Below are 22018 nucleotides of genomic sequence, written 5' to 3' on the forward strand. Positions count from 1 at the left end.
ACACTGGATCATAAAATGTTGCTCTGGGCTGGAATTCGTCATGCAGGGTTACAGCCTGGGAGTAAGGTTTTTTCTTTTTTTTTTAAATATTAAAATCAGCTCAGCAGTTTTGAGGATTAGATAAAGAGAAATTGCAGAAAGCAAAACTTTTAAGCTGGTTTAATTAAACATAATTTTAGTTTATGTTCTGAACTCAGGGGCCACAAAGCAAAACAGATAAATGTGTTAGATCACCTTTGAACAGAAAGAACTGCAGCAGCAATTCTCCTAAAGAACTCTAAAACTAGAAGGTTGATACTTTGTCTTAAATGGGTTAGGTGTCTTCCTGTTTGGGGAGCAGAACAGATAATTTCTTGAGTTTCTTTGCAGATCAATGATTCTGTGATTATTTCTATCAGTATTACAGATCCCAGTAATAAACTATAAGCTGCCAGTTTAAAACTACAGTTGGCATAAGGCCATGTATGAGCCTAGTTGGAGGATGGATTTGTTGCTAAATTTAGAAAAAGCATTTAGACCTTTGACAATTTTAACAGCCTCCACAATTTTGTGCCTTTCTTGTGCTTCCTGTGATACTGATCCTACATTTGATGCCAACTAACAGGTAAAATTTTATTGTTGTTGGGTTTACATTGTGCTCTTATTAAATACAATGATTATCTGTCCATATTTAGTTTTAGCCATGGATTCCTATTAATGTGCCTATACTTATATTTCTTCAACTAGTCTTTTCATTTTGTAAATTGGCATGGAATGGTTATTTGTGTATTTACACAGTTCTAGAAGTAGGGTATTTATAACCTCAAAGTTAAAGTCGTAAGGCCACCTGGGCTACAAATCCAGTGAGGAGTGCCATTTTCTTTTGAAGGTGTGTCAGCTAAACTGAAGTCACAATGAGAAAATACAACTTTTTGTTCAAAAGATATCAGCATAATTGCTTTGGTGTTTTTCAAAGGCATTTGAAACTTCCCTGGTGGCTCAGATGGTAAAAGCGTCTGCCTACAACTCAGGAGACCAGGGTTTGATCCCTGGGTCGGGAAGATCCCCTGGAGAAGGAAATGGCAACCCACTCCAGTATTCTTGCCTTGAAAATCCCATGGACGGAGGAGCCTGTTAGGCTACAGTTCATGGGGTTGCAAAGAGTCGGACACGACTGAGCGACTTCACTTTCACTTCACTTTTCAAAGGCATTAGAAAAGTTTTCAGCTATTAGAATGTTCTGACTTTGTCAGGAACATTTTGCTATTGTGTGTTTGATAGGAAATCTTATATGTATATAACTATTTGTACTTAACTCATAAAAATGACATGAGTATTCTCCTAAGTCCAAGATACCTCATTAGGATTTTATAAATGAGCCTCTTAAAGACACTACAACCCTGTAAAGGAAATTATATTTGGTTCAGAATAAATGAAGCTACACACTTATAGATCTGAGTTGATTTAAGACTCTGAAGCACAGAAACGTAAGCAGATTTCACATTTGGAGCAATATACATCACAGCTCCAGAATAAGAATATTACATATAATTTGATTATACTATCACAACTTGTAATGCTACACATATTTTCAGGGTGAAGTAAATATTATTACAGAAATCTGGTTCATTACTGGGCAGCAGTGTAATGCATAAATAAAATAGGTTAGGGAAAATGTTTCACTGAATTTTATTTTAATTCCTTTCTTTTCCTGCATAATTCATCACTGACATTTTTGAATTAAAACAAGCTACAGTTTTGCTGTTGACAAGAGACACAAAACAGCTTGTCTGACACTTGATTCTTATACAAACTTTGAGATAAAAAAACTATTTTCATAAATGTATTAACTTCAGTGGATATTGGAATATTTGAGCTTTTGACCTAAAAGGATTCTGAAAAGTCTTTATGATGGGTAACAGTTGTATTGTTACATTAAGACACTCAACAAACCAACTGAAACTACAATTGACAGTGCTATAATCAAAGGAGGAAAAAAGATGCCCGACCGTTTAAGTAAGTTATTTCCTTACAAATATGGACAGAAAACATTGTAAAATAAACTATCGAAAGTTAATAGACCATGATCATAACTGTAATTTACTTCTGACTTGTATAAGAAAATAGGTAAGAACTACAGGCAAAAGAAAATATGAACCTAAATTTTGATGAACATGTTTCACAGTAGATAATTCTTCAGCTTTTAAGTTTCTGCCATCAAAACAAGAGTTAATAATTAAGAATAAGGAGCTATGAATCACCAGGAAATATCAATGGACAGCTCACAGAAAGACAGAGAACACTCATGGCCATAGACATCCTGGTCTAGAAAGAATAGAATGTTTGCAAGATATCTGCACCAGCAAATAAGGACTATTAAAGGGTGGATGTGATTTTTGTTTTAATTAGTTTACTAGAATCAGTAATGGGGACATTTATTATTTAAAATTAAGCTTTACTACCATTATATTAACTGCATTAGTTCTATGAAAATATTTTTGTTGAAGTATGGAGTTTCCTCAAAGAGTTAAAGATACAATTACCATTGATCTAGCAACTCCATTTCTGGGTATATACACTAAAGAATTGAAAGCAGAGACAGCTACTTGTACATCAGTGTTCATAGCAGCACTATGCATAATAATCAAAAGGTGAAAGCAACCCAAATATTCATTAATGGATGAATGGATACACATATATATAAATTATAAACATATATTTAATTATATATGCAGACAAATTATAAAAACAGCTCATGCAGCTCAAAATCAAAAAACAAACAACCCAATCAAAAAGTGGGCAGAAGACCTAAATAGATATTTCTCCAAAGAAGACATACATATGGCTATGAGACACATGAAAAGATGCTTAACATCACTAATTATTAGAGAAATGTAAATAAAAACTACAATGAGGTATCACCTCACACCGGTCAGAATGCTAAGTCACCTCAGTCATATCTGACTCTGTGCAACCCTATGGATTGGGGCCTATCAGGCTCCTCTGTCCATGGAATTCTCCAGGTAAGACTACTGGAGTGGGTTGACATGCCCTCCTCCAGAGGATCTTCCCAACCTAGGGATCAAACCTGCATCTCCTACGTCTTCTGCATTGGCAGGCTGTTCTTTACTAGTAGTGCTACCTGGGGAGCCATGGTTATCATCAAAAAATCCATAAGAAATAAATGCTGAAAAGTGTGTGGAGAAAAGGGAACCCTCTTACACTATTGATGGGAATGTAAATTGATATATCTACTATGGACAGGAGTATGGAGGTTCCTTGAAAAACTGAAAATAGAACTATCACATGACCCACCAATCCCACTCCTGTGCATATACCAGAGAAAACTATTAGAACGGTACAGGCACCTCAATGTTCACTGCAGCACTATTTACAATAGCTGGGATATGGAAGCAACCTAAGTGTCCATCAACAGAGGAATGGATAAAAAACATATAGTACATATATACAATGGAATATTAGCCATAAAAGGAATGAAATTGTGCCATTTGCAATGGTATGGATGGACCTAGAGACTGCCATGCAGAATGAAATCAGAAAGAGAAATATTCACATATTACCACATATATGTGGAATCTAGAAAAATGGTATAGATGATCTTATTTGCAAAGCAAAAATAGACAGACATAGAGAAGAGATGACAAGGTGGAAGGAGGTGTGAGATGAATTGGGAGATATATATTGTATCTTCCAATATATATTATATACATATACACACTATATATAAAATACATAAGTAGTGTGAACCTACCATATAGCACAGGGAACTCTACCCAGTGCTCTGTGGTGATCTAAATGGGAATGAAATACAAAAAAGAGGGAGTATATGTATATGAATGGCTGATTCACTTTGCTGTACAGCAGTAACTGACACAGCAGTATAAAGCAATAAATACTGCTTTTATTATACTCAAATAAAAAAGGAATAAAAGAATGTGGTATATAAATGCAATGGAATGTTACTGAGCCATTACATGTTACTGAGCCATTACAAGAATGAAATAATGCCGTTTATAACAACATGGATGGATCTCGAGATTATTATACTAAGTAAAGTAAGTCAGAGAAATACAAATATCACATGATATCTCTTATATGCAGAATTTTAAAAAATAGTACAAATGAATTTACTTATAAAACAGAAACAGACTCACAGACTTCAAAGACAAACTTACAGTTACCAAAGGGAAAAGGTATGGGGGGGTATAAATTGGGAATTTGGAATTGACAACAACAAAGAACTACTGTGTAGCACAGGGAGCTCTGCACAATGTTCTGTAATAACCTAAATGGGAAAAGAATTTGGAAAAGATTAGATACATTTATGTGTATAACTGAATCACCTTTGCAGTACACCTGAAGCTAACACAGCATTATTAATCAACTATATTCCAATATAAAATAAAAATTTTAAAGTTCACATTGAATAACAAAAACTATGTCATAGTCAAGCATCTTAAACTGTGTGGAAGACTCATGACTTTTACAATGACATTTGGAGACCTTTGTGAATTCTCAATTTATATATTATGGGAATATTTGTTCTGACTTTATTCTGACTTCTGACTTTCTCCCTAGTTACTTTTGCATTGATAGTTCTTTCTGGTACATAGCCTCCTAACACCAAGGAAATGAACTCAACTTTCATTGACCTTGCTTCCTCATGGTATGCAACTACTGTATTGGTTGGGAGATGAAATAGTTTCTCTCTAAAATGGTTTTCTTTTGTTCTGTGTAGAGGGTTTTGTGAATTCTTTCATGTTACATATCTGATCCAGAAACATTATTTCCCCAAATTACTTTCCTTCCTTTTTATTTCTGTCAACAGCCTTAGTTAGCATTTGGCCTTCTTTTTTTGAGTCATTTTCTTCATAACTCTTCATGACAGTTACTGTTGAAAACAAGTGAAAAACAAAGCTGAACAATAATGAGGTGCTAGATGGTAAGACAGGAATACTGGGCAATCAGGTAGGTTCATTTACTGAGTTAAATGATGCATCTTAAAAGTATCTGTGATTCCAGTCCTCACTTTAGAAAAACTACAAATTGCTACTTAAATGGGTTCGGACTTGCAAGGTTCTAAGAAAAGTGTCTCATATGTGGTAAACATAATTTTTAGATTAGAAAAATGCACATTGTATATCTTTTATATGTCAAAATCAACATATAAAGACCAAAGCTGAAAAATATTAAAGATGAATCTGTTACTAGACAGGCAAGGAGGAGCCACATCACTGAGGGAATGTTCAAAGTTCTTCCTGACAGGAAATTGAAAGGGTAGAGGTAGTGCAGGAGGAGGAAGTCCAGCACAAAAGGCAAGACTCTGAGTTCAGGCTTCTGATTGATTCATGAGGTAGATTAACTCTTCTTATGATTAGTATCTTTCAGGTTCCATGGCACCCACACCGTGAAACCTGGTTTCAAACAAGTCTCGTTGAGTTAGTTGTGTAAGAGATGTATAGGGGATGTTGCTAGATTCATTCAATAGATGCCTTAAGCATAGGTACATGCTTGAAATTCAGTGGATTTCTTATAACTATTATCTGAGAACAGTAAAAATCATTAACATTTAATCAATGATTGCTGAGGATCTATGCATTTTTTTTCAATAAAAATGATAGGGTAACAGTAGATGCTCCAAAAACCATATGAGGGGTTATTTTTAGAAGCTTTCCAAGGAGTTTCTGAAATCAGTTCTTATCTTTGACAGACTTATATAATTCAGAAGTTCCCTGGTAAGAGAAACCATGAAATCTTAGAAAGAGTAGAATCTATTAAGTGGACAAAAATTATTTAGTTGTAACAGTATTGTGAAGGTCTAGTGCTCTTTCCCTAAGCTGGAGTGCCGCACATAAACTTCTGGTGTTTTGTCTCGCATTGTACAGTAATTTTCATTGTGTGTGTTGACATTCCCTGGCTAGTTCCCAAGCTAGTAGTGCCTGTCTAAAATAGATACTCAGTAAATATTGGGTTGAATGAATAGGCAACAAATGAATTGACTGGCAAGAAAGATGGTGCCAATTTCCTTCTCTTTACTCAACTCTAAATAGTAGGAGCTGATCTCTTTGTTCCTTTCAGACTGGCACCAAAAAAGTGTACTGTTTTTTTCTGGGTAGTGTGACCCATTTCAGAGAAGGAGGTCTCCACAGTTAAGACAAGCCACAAAATATAAACTGATTTAAACTCAAGATTTTGGGGAAAAGAACACCAAAAGTTAAAAAGGTTAAATAAAAACTTTTATCATGAAAAATAAGGTATCTCTTATAGAAGGAAGGCTTCCATGGAAACAGAAAAAGATTATACTGTTTTGCCAGTAGTTTAATTTATATTTTATAATTATTTGTAATGTATTAATATTATAATATTTTAATTCTTGGGAGGATAAATTAAAAACTATTATCCTTAGGAAAATAGTAAGTAAAACTGTAGACATGAAAACATTGCATTTTATTAATTTATTTTAAAAATTTTAAGAGAGTGAATTAAGACATTATTTTCCCATTAAAGAATGTTTCCATTTTAAGCTTGCCATGTGGTAAGTGAATCTTATAGTTATAGCCATTAGAAATTCCTCATCATTCCTGAGTAGGTAATTATTACTTGAAATAGCTCTTTCAGAGTGATTATTATGAAATGTACCTATCTTCTGTTGATCTACTGCTTTATTTATCTCATGTTAAAAGACCCTTAGAAACCTTCCTATCATTAATGAACAAATTTCATTTTACAGATTACATCCATTAGTTGCCAAGAATAATTCTGATCTGATTAAAGGATAACCATTTAAGACCACTAATTCACATATTAAATGCTTAAGATTGTACATCGTTAAAGACCTTACATCTCCAGACCCATTATCTTTTTTCTCTTCATAGAAGACAATAAATGAAAGCCTTAAATAGTGGATGGATCCATCTGTCTAGACCAAAGAAAAAGAGGGCTACAAAAATAAGTATATAGTTTGAGGAATGCTTCCAGAAGAGTATTCAAGGATCAATGTAAGTATTATGAAATAACAAAATATTACAAATCTCTTTCAGATGGGGGGAAGCTCATTAAAAAAGAAAACAGTTGGGACTTTCCTGGAAGTCCAGTGGTTAAGCCTCCGTGCTTCTGATGCAGGGAGCATGGTTAGATCCATGGCTGGGGAACTAAGATCCTATCCGCTGTACGGCGCAGCCAGAAAACAAAAGTGAAAACTAAACAAAAACCATCCTTGGATGATTATGATCTCAAATGAGTATTTAAGGAAACAAACGTGACAAAATATTTCTTATGTGTATGAAGTGTTTCTCAGAAGGATGGAAGTTACTGTAATTCTCATAACAACTATTTTTATGTCATTAAGATCATAAATAGAATTTATATGTTTGCACAAGGGACAGCAAATACTAAAGAGGCAGGCTGACTTTTAGAAAAGTTTATGTGTAGATTGCAAACACCCTGAAGTCAAGCACCTAATTCATCTCACTCCCTATCCTCAGAACCTGAAGTTCATCAACATATTGATTAAATGTTAATCAATAAATACTTGCTGCATGAATAACAACTTAATACAAGTTTTCTAATTTTACTGGAGAATCTTAGTGGAAATCCACAACCTACAAATATGCTGAATTCCAAAAGAATTTTGAGGCATATTGGTTGCAACTTAAAATATATCTCCCCACAGAAAAAACTATTATGGATGGTACAGGGGTTGGCAGGCCAGCCCATGAAAGTCACTTAATCTACAACACAGCAGAAACATTATACATTTGAAATGAACAAGTAGCAGAAAAAAAATACTGCAGCAATAAAACCAAAGATAGACGTAATAAAATTGAATAAAACCTTAAAATTTTCTTGTCTCTCAGTGCTTGGAGAAAAGCAGATTTAAGTATGAGGAGAAGAGAGATATGGAAATTGTCATGGAGAGGCTTATATTCTCAAGAAATTTAGAAGCTGATGGTTTTTAAAAATTATGTAGAATTCCTCTCCAAAGCATAATTCTGCTTATCCATGATAAAAAGTCTTTGAATAACACTGGTTTAACTCTTATCAGCTATGATGAAAGTACTTTTTAAAATTCAAAAAGAGAATAGTGAAAAGAGGAAAATAAGCAAATGTGAAGAAAAATCAAGTAAACTGAACAGCAACAGCAGAGATGAAAATATTGCAATATGAGTTAATCTAATACTCTCTGTGTTCCAGGTACTGATGATTAAAAAAAAAAAATAGATGAAACACAGTCCTGGCCCACAAGAAACTTCAAGCTTAGTAAGGTGAATCAAACTCAAACTACTAAGCCCAACATTTGTGGTAAAGACTGTGAAAAAGTAACCAGGCTATGTGGGGTCAAAAAAGAAAAAGATGGTCAGAGCCTCCCAAAGGGGTCCTCAAAGGCTTGTGGTGAATCCTGAGCAGGTACTTTACAGGCAGAAGGAGAGAGTAAGAACAATCCAGATTCTGGAAACTGTGTGAACAAATGAAAGTGCGCAGAGTATGGAGGCTTCGAGGGAGAGGAGGATTGCCAAGAGACAGAAATGAAGGCGTCAGCCAGGCAGGGCTGTGGTCCCCGTGTGAAGTGGCCTGCCTTATTCTACAGATGACTGGAAATCTGAGGAGGGTCAAACAGGGGAATAACATGATCAAATGGGCATTTTAAAAAGATCATTCTGGAAGCATTGTGGAGGGTAGATTGGAGGTATGAAATACTGGTGGCAGGGAAACCTGTTAGAAACTGCCAGAGTGAGCACTGGGCAGAAATAGCAGGGCTATTTATAAAGAGAGTTTGGGGAGCCATTAGTCTGTTCTCATAGTCATGAGGGCCTCAAATTCAGATCCTTGATGTTGTCTCCTAATGAGGTTATCCACACTGTCACTGAGTCATTTCCAAGACTGAACTTTTAAAATATGCTATAAATTTTGTAACCTCATTTTATCACATTTAAAATTTTTAACATACTGGGAGTCTCAATAAATGGAAGGAAGCTGAGTCCCTCTCCATCTCACAAAAGCCAGCTAATCTGCTGTGTGTGGTTTGTGCACAGTCTTCTTGGAGGTAAAGAAGGGAATGCACAGAGAAAAGATGTAAGTTGGAAAGTTCTCATAAGCAGCATCAGTTGAGCTTTGTTGTGGGGAGAGGAAAGTGTACGTCCCTTTACTCAAGAGTTGATGTTTGCAAGTTGGTTGTTCATAGCTGGGAAGTGTCTGAACTGCTGCTAATTTTTTCTCTACCCACTTATAATATAGATGGATGCCCTGGATTTGAAATATTTAGTAAAAGGTATTATGCTTCTCTAAATTACTTTCCATTTTCTTAACCCAGAAGACTGACTTTGAGAAATGGCCCAGAGCTAATTTTTTTTAAACTAAATTATTGAAAGTGACTTATTTCTTTATATGTATGTCTCTGGTGCTAAGTCTTTTTAATGCCTTACAGAAAAACATTATAATCTTATTATGACAAAGAAAATTTAAAATGCATTTTGTAGTTGTTGAGTATAATGAATGACATTTTATTTTAATTTTTCTTTTCTAAACATATTTGAGTAGCTCTTGTTGAAAGAAGGACCAGACGTGGGCAAAATTAAGTTCAGTTCAGTTGTTCAGTCGTGTCTGACTCTTTGTGACCCCACGGACTGCAGCATGCCAGACCTCCCTGTCCATCACCAACTCCCGGAGTTTACTCACACTCAAGCCCATCAAGTCGGTGATGCCATCCAACCATCTCATCCTCTGTTGTCCCCTTCTCCTGTTGCCTTCAATCTTTCCCAGCATCAGGATCTTTTCAAATGAGTCAGCCATTTGAGTTTCAAAGTATTGGAGTTTCTGCTTCAACATTAGTCCTTCCAATGAATGTTCAGGACTGATCTCCTTTAGGATGGACTGATTGGATCTCCTTGCAGTCCAAGGGACTCTCAAGAGTCTTCTCCAACACCACAGTTCAAAAGCATCAGTTCTTCGGTGCTCAGCTTTCTTTATAGTCCAACTCTCACATCCATACATGACCACTGGAAAAGCCATAGCCTTGACTAGACGGACCTCTAAATAAATCTAATTTGTGCCTTCTGTGTTCAGTTGTCCTTGACACATAGAAAACATATCTCTCTTCAGAAAGAAAACATTTCTTTCTTCTAGTGTATGACTAGATCTTTATCCATGCGGGAGAAAGTGATAAAAATGATAGAAGTATGCAGTATAAAGATGAAGGGAGAGCATCTTCATATTTAAAGTCAGCCATTTCACAACAAGCCAAGGACACAGGAAAAAGCTCCTTGTCTTTTGAAACATTTGACTTGCTTTTACGTCCAATGTTCTGAGCCTCTGGATAAGGATCACTTCTTTCCTCCTCCGCTGCTTCTGCGCTGGACATCCTCTAGGTAGCTCAGGTACTGAGGGGACCTAGCAAAAGAGGCCATGGGCTATATGCTGATTAGTGGTTTAAGCCTGAGCCAGTTAGTGGTTTAGATCTGAGGATCTTCAAGAAATTATTTTCCTTCCTTCTTATTGCAGAATCAAGTCAAGTAAGATTCTGATAATTGATATTGAAACATAATTATATCATGCAGAGAGCTAAGGTTGTACACAAATATTTGACAGAATGCATAAATAACCCTAAGATCCTTCTTTCAGTATTTGGATTGGTATAGTTCAGTAGTAATTTTTAGCACACTTTAAAGATTTTAACTATTTCCCTCATCAGTAGTTTCTTGATCTAGAATTTCTGCATGAAAGATGCCCTAGGAATGGTCATCTATGAAGGATAGAACTCCACGGAAGAAATTCTGCTCTTCTTATATTTAAATTTATTCTCTTCGCCAGGCATGTCTAGGATTGTGGGGCGGGGGCAGAAATTGTTACTCTCAGGTATGCTGCCTTACTTAGATTTTGGCTTTTTTTTTTGTCAAGACACATTCATAGCTCCCTTGATAGGAACAATGAAGTAATTAGTTATTGTACCCCACACCTTACTAATGTGTGTCCCAAATTTTGTGGCATAAACTTTTAAGTAGTGTTTTTTTTTTTTCTGCTGTTGTTTAGAAGTTGAGGTCAACATTACTTATTATTCAAGTTAGAAGAAAACACAGAGAGGTGTTATCTGCAGAGCAATTCACATAAAATCTCCTAACACTTTTGCATAGAATCTCCTCTACTTTTGCAAGAGACTCAGAAAATCAGTCTCCACATGGCTGCAGTGAAGTGAGCAGTCTCCTGAGTACAGTTACAGGCATGTCCCAATACTGCTTCTGTCAGCTGACCTGCCTTCTTTTACTTCTTTCATATTATAGTCATTAATTAGAACCTGCCAAGAGGAACTTGAACATTCTTCAAGTATATAATAAACATCTGTCCATCATGGTGGGAAAGGCTAACTTATTTTTGGGTATTCAACTCACTGGGTATTTTAAATGTCAGGTGACTCTACAGAAGTACAGAGGCTAATTTGCAGAAGTAGTTCCCAAGTTTTAAGATGAGTTGCATTCACTGGCCTCAACCCCATCTTTACATCAAAAAAATCTGATTCTAAGTATAGATTCTAGATTCTGAAACCTACAATTATGCATAAAACCTGAACTATGGAAGACCAAATAACTTTCTAAAATGCTACTGTTTACTGGAGACATTTGCACTCAGATCTTTCCTCTAATTAGGTTGCTAGCATTCCTTGTGTTCTAGCAGTGTTCCAATGTTATGGCTGGGAGGAAGCTAATTTCAAGGATCTTTTGCCCAAGGAACTATTTACTGAGACATATGCAGTGCTTTCACTATGAAATAAATAGGAATAACATGACTTGAATAAGGGTTTTGACAATAAGAAATGAGACTTATCTGTCTTTAGCGTTCTCACACGATGGAATGCAGTAGCAATACCTTTGCTATTTCTTACCTTCTGTGGTTTTGGGAACACATAGTTTTCTTAGTTTAGTTTCACATTTCACCTTTACATATATGCCTTTACTTTGTCTTTCAAAAGGTGAAAATCTATTACCTTATATGTTTTTAAAATGATGCACAAGTCTCCTATGTTTTACCAATGACAGTGTAATTCTCTGTCTGCCAGGTTGCACAGAGTCATTTTGATTCTTTTCCCTACTTCTCAAAATTCTGGCAACTTGTCTTTCACTAATTTCCTCAAATATAGATCCTACTTTAGGTCTTTCATCATCTTACCTCTCTCAAGGCAATAATTCTCAAACTTTAGTTTGCATGTAAAAAATACACATGAAACTCATAACATTCAGATTCCTGATCCCAGTCTTAGATGACTCAGCAAGTCTCAGGAAAGGCACGGGAAGCTGAATTTTAATAAATCACTTAAATATAATCCATTGCCCAGGTTTTGAGAAATTTTATTCTACAGTTTTCTTATCTCTTTTGGGCCTTATAAACCAGAGGTCCCCAAACGTCAGGAACTAATGCCTGATGATCTGAGGTGGAGCTGATATAATAATAATAGAAATAAAGTACACAATAAATGTAATTTTCTTGAATCATTCAGAAACCGTCTTCCCACCCCCAGTCTGTGGAAGAATTGTCTTCCATGAAACCAGTCCCTGGTGCCAAAAAGGTTGGGGACTGCTATGACAAACTATTTCTAAAGAAGAATCCTAATGGTTAGATCATGTTCGTTCATTCATTTATGCCTTCAACTATTTATTGAGCTCCCAGTGTGTGTCAAATACTGTCCTAAGTATTGGGTTTATGGAATTGACCAAAACAAACATCATGGAGCTCAGTTTTTGTTTCCCTAAGTTTAAGAAGAATCCTCTATAAATCACGTTTGAGCCAAACTGTCTGAATCTGATGTTGAAGATCCTAGTTGATTGTGTCTCATAACTATCATCCAACAAAGATGCTCCCGTCTAGTCAGGTTGTTTTCTCTTCCTCTTTCTCAGCCTTACTGTCTCCATACCAACTCAACCCACCTCTGGTTTTTGGTCCTGTTACTCTCCACTAGGAATATTGTCCAGTGTTGAGGACAGGGCACAGAGATGGGAAAGATGTTTCATTCATTCATTAAACCCATATTCATTGAGAACCAAGCACTGTTCTAGATATGAGAGAATTCAGCAATGAACAAGATAAGCATAGAAAATAAAAAGAAATATCAGATAAATTCCATTCAGGGTATGGTGACAGTGACCTGGCAGCTACTTTATACTGGGTAAAGAATTTAGTGACATTTAGACTGCGAGATGAATGACAAAAGTGGCCATGCAAAGTTTAGGGAGAAAAGCATCACAGGCAGAAAAAACAGCTAGTGCTAAGGCTGTCAGGTAAAAATGTGAGTAAGAATATAAGGAAGGCCAGTGTGGCTAGTGCATAGTGGGAGAAGATAAAGTGGTAAAGGCTGGGCTCCAAGAGGTTCGTATGAGCCAGATGACACTAAGGCAGAAGTGGGGCCATGATGTGATTTGATTTCTGTTTTCACAAAACTCTTCACAGGTTGTGTGGGAACTGGATTGTGGAGATGCAAGAGAGACCAAACAGTAGTACAGCTTTGAATTATGATGGTTTGCATAGGCAGTGGTACAAGTGAACAGAAATGAACAAAGTAGGCATATGTTATGGAAGTAGAATCAGGGAGCTTGGTGATGGATTAGACGTGGGGGCTGCAAGAGAGGACTCAAGGAAAATTTCTAGAATTTTTTTCACTTGAGTAACTGGCTGGCTGGTCATGTCAGTTGCTGCTCCAGAGAAGACTATGGAGGGAGCAGGTTTGGGTGAGGAGGGTGGAAATCCAAAGTCCGAATGGTGAGTGATATGGCTGAAAAGTAGGCTACTATGACCAGACTGCAAAAGGCTTACAATAAGTTAAGAAATTTGAACTGTTTCTGAATGGTGACTTAGGAACAAAATATGGCATTGGTGTATAGGATGGGCTGAAAGGGTCAGAGATCACATGTCTTCTGTAGGATTTTGGGAGTAAGAATGGCGGCAGGAGGGCGGGGGATATGAGAGAGTCAAAAACACAAGAATAATTATAAAAGAGCCAAAAGGAGGAAAAGAAATCGAATAAAAAACAGATAGCAAACACAAGTGTTTATTTGAAGATGGAAAAAGAGTAAGGAGGGTAGGATTAACTGTAGAATGTGTCTTGGCTGGTAGTTTTGAGAAAAAGATGCGGAGGGCAGAAAGGAGAAAGTACCACAAGTTCCTGGGAGAAGGACCCAACCTGCTCCAAAGAGTAGAATTCACCAGCTGTGCTTGGGTCTCACACACAAACTGTCTTGCAAAAGAACCTGGGTTGAAAGGAGAGAGATGACTTTGCAATTTACACTTGGTCATTTTCTCCATTAGTGGCAAGGGAATGTGTGTGTGTTTGTGTGAGAAAAGCAACCTCATATATATTTTAGTTAGCATTTATCTTTTCACCATAGGAAAAAAAAGTGATGATCTTTATTATTATTAGGATCATCTAACAGGATATCGGATAAAACTGACATATTTGTAGCATTTTCAGAGCTTGAAATATCGTTTCATAAAATAGGAAGATTTTTCTCACGTTCATGAGTTCTGCTGCCAATGAACAGTGTATCCAAAACGGATGTTTTTACAGAGGATCTCTGTCAAATCAAGGGAGAAAAACTGTTGTTCTTTATGAGAAAATGTTTCCAGTTTGCAATTAATTTTATTTTTCTGATGGAATTTTCTTTCTCCATTATAACAGGCTAGATCAATAAGAACCCTGCATCTATAACTTAGAAAATCAAGACAGGGAAAACCATCAGAGAGAAAGCAAATGATGACAAAAATCGATATGCTTACTTACTTTGTGCTCCCTTATCCTTCATTTTCCACCTGTCTTCACCAAAACCTCACCACTGGAGCTAAATAGATCTCTTGAATAAGAATCTTTTCTAAAAGAAACAAATTTTGACTCATTTGTGTCAATTTCAAAAGCAGCTGCTGCTTTCCTATATGAGCCATTTTCTGAATAAGTGATTTTTGGGGGGTTGGCAAGCTGAGAGATTTTGCCTTAGTCAATAGTTGGCATTATCATCAAATAGGAGGCAAATTAGTCACTGCAAATGAATTAATATCTTGCAGAAGTAGAGTTATTTATGCCCTGAGTGATAAACTTGGGAACTGTTAATCAGCGCACTGACAGAATTTGTAAATGAGATCAATGCATCACTGTTGGGGATCTTCCAGGAATGATGGAGGACAGGACAGCTGCCAGAAGACTGGATTCATTTATTTGCTTGCTCTTTCCTTCCTCTGTTTACTTTCTTCCCTCCGTAACCTTTCATTCCCCTTTCTCCCTTTCCTTCCTTCCATCTTCCCATACACTGGTGCTCTGTTCTATGCTAAGTATCTTTAAAAAGACATGTCTCCCACCTTTAACAATCTTGTAGGGAAGAGAGGACATCAGGCATCATTAGAGTGTAATGTATTAAGCATAAAAACAAATGTCTACAAAAATGTTTTAAAGTATGAGAAGGAATACCCTAACTTGTCCTATAGGGGTTAGGAAAGGGCCTCTCTGAGAAAAATAAATACAGATTTGCCAGGTGGACCCTGCAGTGTTATAGGGAGAAGAATATGAATAAAACCATGGATTTGGGGGAAAAATATGATCATCACTATTACAACAATCACAAAAACAAATAATGTGTACTATGCCCTTACTATATGCCAGGTATATGTTATGAGCTTTTCATAAATTAATGCTTTTAATCTTTACAGCCAGTCCAAAGGGTGTTATTCCATTTTTCTGATGAGAATAGCAAGTCCCAAATGTTTTAGAAACTTGTCCTAAAGAAAAACTGGTATATTTATGGAGTTGTAACCACTTCAGTGTGTTGGTGTATGAAGGATATGGTGGAAAATGTCAACAGATGAGGTTAGAAAGATCTTCAGGAGTGTATGTAATAAACAGTACGCCATACTACAGAAAAGGGCTCAGGTTCATTGTTAAGCAGGAAAAATTTGTTCATCTATTCCTCTGTACATCTACACATTTATTTATGAAATATATATATATACACACACATACATAGAGGATTTTATGCAGTACACAAAAAATCATGCATAAAATGAGTAAAAATGAGAGTGATAGAAAAGGTGAAGGAGAAGATATAATGGAGTTAGGAATAAGGCTAGCTGAACAGACGTCCGTGAACCTTGGCAGACACTGGAGCTATTTTCCATCTCTGTATGGATGTTAAAAAACCAACTGAGGAGACAAAGCCAAGCTACCCCCCAAGTGAGCTGAAACTATACCCACTGAAAAGGTCAGGGTATTTCAAAAGAATGATTTTGGAACCATTTAATCAGAGGGATAGATGGGTGATAGAGGCCATAATGTCCTATTTCTTATAGCATGGTGGATATGATTTTCATTTGAAAAGAGTTTTTTTTAAGGAGATATAACCAAATGCCCCCTTCACCAAAACACAATCTTAATAAAGTGCTCATGTCTTTAATAATTCTACTGCCTGAATATTTGCCAAGATGACTTATTTGTGACATTTATACCAATCCAAATAAATAAATAACTTACTGGTTGGCTTGTTATTTTTAAACACCACCTAACAAATACACTAACTTTGGTTTTAGAATGGTTGATATGTAACCTTTGCTCTGGCAGTGATTAGCAAGTAGGGGCAGTTGCCTATTCAGGCTATTCTGAGTTTGCAAGACTTAAATTGCATCAACCAAATAGTTTCTATTATAAGCGAGTTTTAATTGAGTATATCCAGACATGCTTCTAAGATTGTTTAGAAGGAAGTTCAAGACGAGGGAACACAAGCTATGAGAATATAAAATGCTGTGTTAAAAGACATCCTGGTTAACACTAACTCATGTGTCAGTAATCTGATGATTTCTGTGTGAACAGAGGGCTGGGGGGCTTCCCTGGTGGCTCAGTGGTAAAGAACCGGCCTGCCAATATAGGAGATGTAGGTTCAATCCCTGGGTCAGAAAGATCCCCTGGAGAAGGAAATGGCAACCCACTCCAGTATTCTTGCCTGGGAAATCCCATGGATAGAGGAGCCTGGTGGGCTACAGACCATGGAGTCACAAAGAGCTGAACATGACTTAACAACTAAACAACAACAGTAGGGATAGGGTAAGGAGAATAGTATATGTTGAGCTCCTATTTCTGACCCATAACTAATTCCTGTCCACAGAAGCAAAAGTTAATAAAAGCTGCACGTAATCTGAAAATGTTCTTGGTAGATATTGTCATGACGTGGTCACTGGCAGGATAGTGTGGTAGCCATTTGTAGCACAATAGCTAAGTTTAAAGCCCTGCATAACTAAGGCTAATAACTGGTCAGGCGTGTGGATTGTATACAATTTGAGTGAAGAGTCTAGTGGTCTAGTAAGTGTACAATTTGGGGAAACATATGTGATCCTTTCTGAAAAAAGAACAAATGATAGACTCGCACCAGGATCTTCTATGCCAGAGTCAATAAACATGTAAAACAAGCCATTGAAGAGGAAAGATCTCAGTTCTGAAAAGTCACTGAATAGCGTTGAGGGGAAAATGTCTTAACCAGGGCTTTTTTTGGTTTATATTTTCAATCAGCTATACAGGATGAGGCCCCAATTGACAAAAAGTTGAGGCAGTTAACTGTCTCTTACAGTGGTGAGAACTTAGCCTATCAGTTGGGCCTCTATAATTTTTCCCCCACTCATTTCAGACTTGTAACTCTATCTATAATTTATCCATATTGTCTAATGAAATCTAAAGCATGGCTCTTGTCCTCTTAAGGTTTTCTTAGAACTGAGGTTTTCCTGAGGTAATAAAATGTATTAAATATTAAATAAGTTTTAAAAGCTTTAAATTTTACAAAGCCATGGATTCTTGTTTAGTTTTGTCATTGTAAGCTTCTCAGCAAATCATGTCTAGTTAGGTACTAGAAAAGTGGAATGTGCATTTTCTGTCAAATTTTATTTTTCAGGTAAAATTGGTTTTCAAATCTGCTAATTGGTAAAAAGATATTACCGTCTCTCTCAAGTTACAGAAGCAGAAATTCAACTGGTCCTTAAGAAATGAAAGACCTTCAGTGAAAGTTGAAAGCCCTTCAGTTCAATCATATCACACTTGGAGCAACTCTGGTCTCCTTCAGTCCATCATCTGTCCTCATGGCTCACAGGTGTGCAGGACAGTTATGTCCAGTACTAACCCACCAACCCACTGGAAAGAACCCTGATGCTGGGAAAGACTGAAGGCAGAAGGAGAAGAGAGCAACAGAGGATGAGATGGTTGGATGGCATCACTGACTCAATGGACATGAACTTGGGCAAACTCCAGGAGATAGTGAAGGACAGGGAAGCCTGGAGTGTTGTAGTCCATGGGGTCACAAAGAGTCAGATATGAATTGGCAACTGAACAACAACAACAACCCAGGACAAAAATGGTTACTTCCCACCCAGTTGAAATACCCTTTCTATGGAAAGGTAAGAATCCCAGAAAGTCTGTGGGGCTGGCTTTTGGAGTAAAGAAATGAGTAAAATTTTCTCTAGATTCTTCCAATGTGTTGTGATTCAATTTATTAGATAAATGAGTTGTTCGAGGATTTTCCTTTAAATTGACAAATTTTGCTCCACGCGTAAATTTCCATAGGGACACAGTCTTCATTCTTTACCAATTTCAGGTTGCCACTAAGGTCTAGAGGTACTAAAGGTATTTTAGCCTCTGACATATGAGTTACTTTCAAATATTTGTAGACTGTCATGTGGAAGTAGTAGTATACTTTTCATCCAAAGCCACATGGGTTAAACAAAATCTTAGTAATCATAGTTGTCCAGTAGACTGCTTTGGAGGTTGTGACCCACTCCTACCCTAGAGATGTTCAGCAGACGTATGAATGATCATTTGGCATGAAAGTCACGTGTCAGAGATTTCTTAGGCTAGATGATATGAAAGTGCTCTCAAAACCTTAAAGTTCTAAGAATCTGTAATTAACATTAAAGAAAAATTATTTAAAAAAATTTTGGCATGAAATCTGAGGAAGGGCTGTTTGCTGGAGGCAAAATGTATGTGTTTTTATACTTTTAACTCTTAAAATTGTTGCATTATCTTTTCTTCAGATAGCTCACTGGAAATAAATATGAAAATAAATATGGAAATTTCCTAAGTGGCTGAATACTAATGAGTTTGTAAATGAATTTAGAATTCTCTTCTGGACACAATTCCTTGGGTGATATAGGATCCTAAATTTATGTTTTACCTTTTATTTTGGAAAAGTTAAAACCTATAAAAATTGATAGACTAGTATAATGAACCCTATGCACCCATCACCTAGTAGTAAGAATGATTAACTTATAAGGGCAGAATAATGGCCCCTGAAAGATGTCCATGTCCTGAAGAAGCCAGGAACTTGTGGATGTGTTAGGTTATGTGGTAAGCAAAAATCATGGTAACGGAATTAAGATTCTCCAAGAGGGAACAGTCTAATCACCTGCATCTTTGTAAGTGCAAGAAGGAGGCAGAGGGGAGAGACCCAGATAGATAGCCATGTGAGAAGGTCCTGGCTGATGCTGCTGAATGGCACTGGAGTAATGGGGTCTTGAGCCAAGAAATGTGGCTGAACAGGCAAGGAAATAGATTCTCACTTAGAGCATCCTAATGATTTGGGGGCTTGTTGATACCTCGATTTTAGCCTAGTGAGACCTCTTGTAGATTTCTTACCTACAGAAATGTAAGATAATAAACTTGTGTTGTTTTCAGCTACTAAGTTTAAGGTAAATTTTTTAGCAGCTATAGAAAACAAGTTTTTAAAAAAAGAGAGAAAGGCTGTCAAAATATGAAGGAAAAATACAATCCTTAAGGACAATGTTAAAAATTTCTTTGTATTTTCAAGTAAAACAAGTATTTAGAAACCTAGCAAAGAAAGACAATGCTTTTTTTTTTTTTTTTTCTTTTTTTCTGGACCCCCCACCCACCTGCCTCCCCATCCCATCCCTCTGGGTCATCCCATTGCCCCAGCCCTGAGCCCTTGTCTCATGCATCGAACAAGGAATGGTGTTCTGTTTCACATATGATAATATACATGTTTCAATGCTATTCTCCCAGAACGTCCCACCCTCACCTTCTCCCTCAGAGTCCATAAAATTGTTCTATGCATCTGTGTCTCTTATTCTGTCTCGCAAATAGGGTTATCGTTACCATCTTTCAAATTCCATATATATGCATTAGTATACTGTATTGTTGTTTTTCTTTCTGGCTTACTTCACTCTGTATAATGGGCTCCAGTTTCATCCATCTCAGTAGAACCGATTCAAATGAATTTTTTTTAATAGCTGAGTAATATTCCATTGTGTATATGTACCACAGCTTCCTTATCCATTCGTCTGCTGATGGGCATCTAGGTTGCTTCCATGTCCTGGCTATTGTAAACAGTGCTGCGATGAACATTGGGGTACACGCGTCTCTTTCAATTCTGGTTTCCTCGGTGTATATGCCCAGCAGTGGGATTGCTGGGTCATATGGCAGTTCTATTCCCAGTTTTTTAAGGAATCTCCACACTGTTCTCCATAGTGGCTGTACTAGTTTGCATTCCCACCAACAGTGTAAGAGGGTTCCCTTTTCTCCACACCCTCTCCAGCATTTATTGCTTGTAGACTTTTGGATAGCAGCCATTCTGACTGGTGTGAAATGATACCTCATTGTGGTTTTGATTTGCATTTCTCTAATAATGAGTGATGTTGAGCATCTTTTCATGTGTTTGTTAGCCATCTGTATGAAAGACAATGCTTTTATTTGTTGGCTTTGAATACAACAGGAATGGATATAAATCTGAATATCTATAAAAGATATTTGAATATATGTACCAAAGTTAAATAAGTATTTAAATTGCTAATATGATTAGTTTTATTTATCATTTAAATGATTTAAGCCCATGGTGCCATTTTTGTTTAACTACTTACCTCCATTACATAAATTGCAAATTAGATGCTCTGGCTTACTTGAATATATGTTTTATAGTTACTCTTGATGGTTTTCCTTTATATACTATTTATCCAATTTCAACACAAAGGCAGATATTAGAGAGATAAAAATGCATTATTTTATAGAAGCTAGTGAAACTGTTTGTACTTACTAGGATATGGTGCTTTCAATAAAATCAACTAAAATCTATGATCATTTTCTTCCAAATAATCCTCTAAATTCCCATTTATATTAATAGGTTCTTTTTTTTTTCCCTAAGCCTGATAAAATATTTAATTTGAGTCCAAAAACCAATCAACCAATCACTCAACCAACCAAATGACTTACTCTGCAAATATAAACATAAGTAAAAACAAAAAGCAAAACAAAGCATTTGAAGTTTATAAGCATTTTTGAAAAGTGATACACATGGCTTGAATGTATCATGTATGGCTTGAATCTGTCATGTATCTGTTTTGTTATCTTGGTAATGTTAAAACAAGGGAAAAAGATGAGTGTCTAGATTTACTGAAGTTATGTATCCTAATGGATCACTTATTTCTTTTATGATTAAGTACCTTCCTCTTCAAAGATATTAGCCATATGATTCACAATCTGGAGTGAAGTTTTCACCAAGTGTAATTATTAGAGGCATATTTAACTATATATTTGAAGTGTATAGATTATATTCCTTTTGGAAAGTTGCAGGAGAATTGCTATAATAGCATATATTTGTTTTGAAAGTATAAGTTAGAAACATCCACTAATAAGTTTGAGCATATGGCACAAACTTTAACACACAGACATACAGATGCACACCAAACTCCAAAATCTTTGAAAATACATGTACTATTTAACATTCCACTTAATATTTAATACATCATCTCATTCTTCCTGGACACTATGAGAAACTGAAACATACAAAATTAAGGCTAGTCTCTAAAGCTATTGTGGTGTGAAAACTTAGTTAGGCTATGGTGCCCAATTATTTGGTCAAACACCAGTCTAGATGTTTTTATGAAAATAGTTTTTAGATATGATTAATGTTTACAATCAGAAGACTTTAAATAAAGCAGATTATCCTCCTTAATCCAGGTGGGTCTCATCTATATAGTTGAAGGCCTTAAGAGCAAAGATGGAGAAGAAAGC

The 22018-nt window shown here is 36.3% G+C and overlaps 1 long non-coding RNA gene across 3 annotated transcripts in view; it reads left to right on the forward strand.

Annotated features, from left to right (window-relative positions):
- LOC145512749 (uncharacterized) overlaps window positions 1-21077 on the forward strand; it is a 135103-nt gene extending 114026 nt beyond the window's left edge. The window contains exons 4-5 of one of the 3 annotated variants that reach the window (XR_014058759.1): window positions 17955-19840; window positions 20689-21077. This is a non-coding gene — a long non-coding RNA (uncharacterized LOC145512749). Of the gene's footprint in view, window positions 1-6875; window positions 6999-17954; window positions 19841-20673 lie in introns of those variants that run through there. The other 2 variants (XR_014058760.1, XR_014058758.1) reach the window with 2 other exon arrangements.
- Window positions 21078-22018: the final 941 nt, after the last annotated feature.

The sequence above is a fragment of the Giraffa tippelskirchi genome, chromosome 7 (assembly GCF_054371585.1).
Source record: "Giraffa tippelskirchi isolate mGirTip1 chromosome 7, T2T-mGirTip1v1.2.pri, whole genome shotgun sequence".
Taxonomy (NCBI): domain Eukaryota; kingdom Metazoa; phylum Chordata; class Mammalia; order Artiodactyla; family Giraffidae; genus Giraffa; species Giraffa tippelskirchi.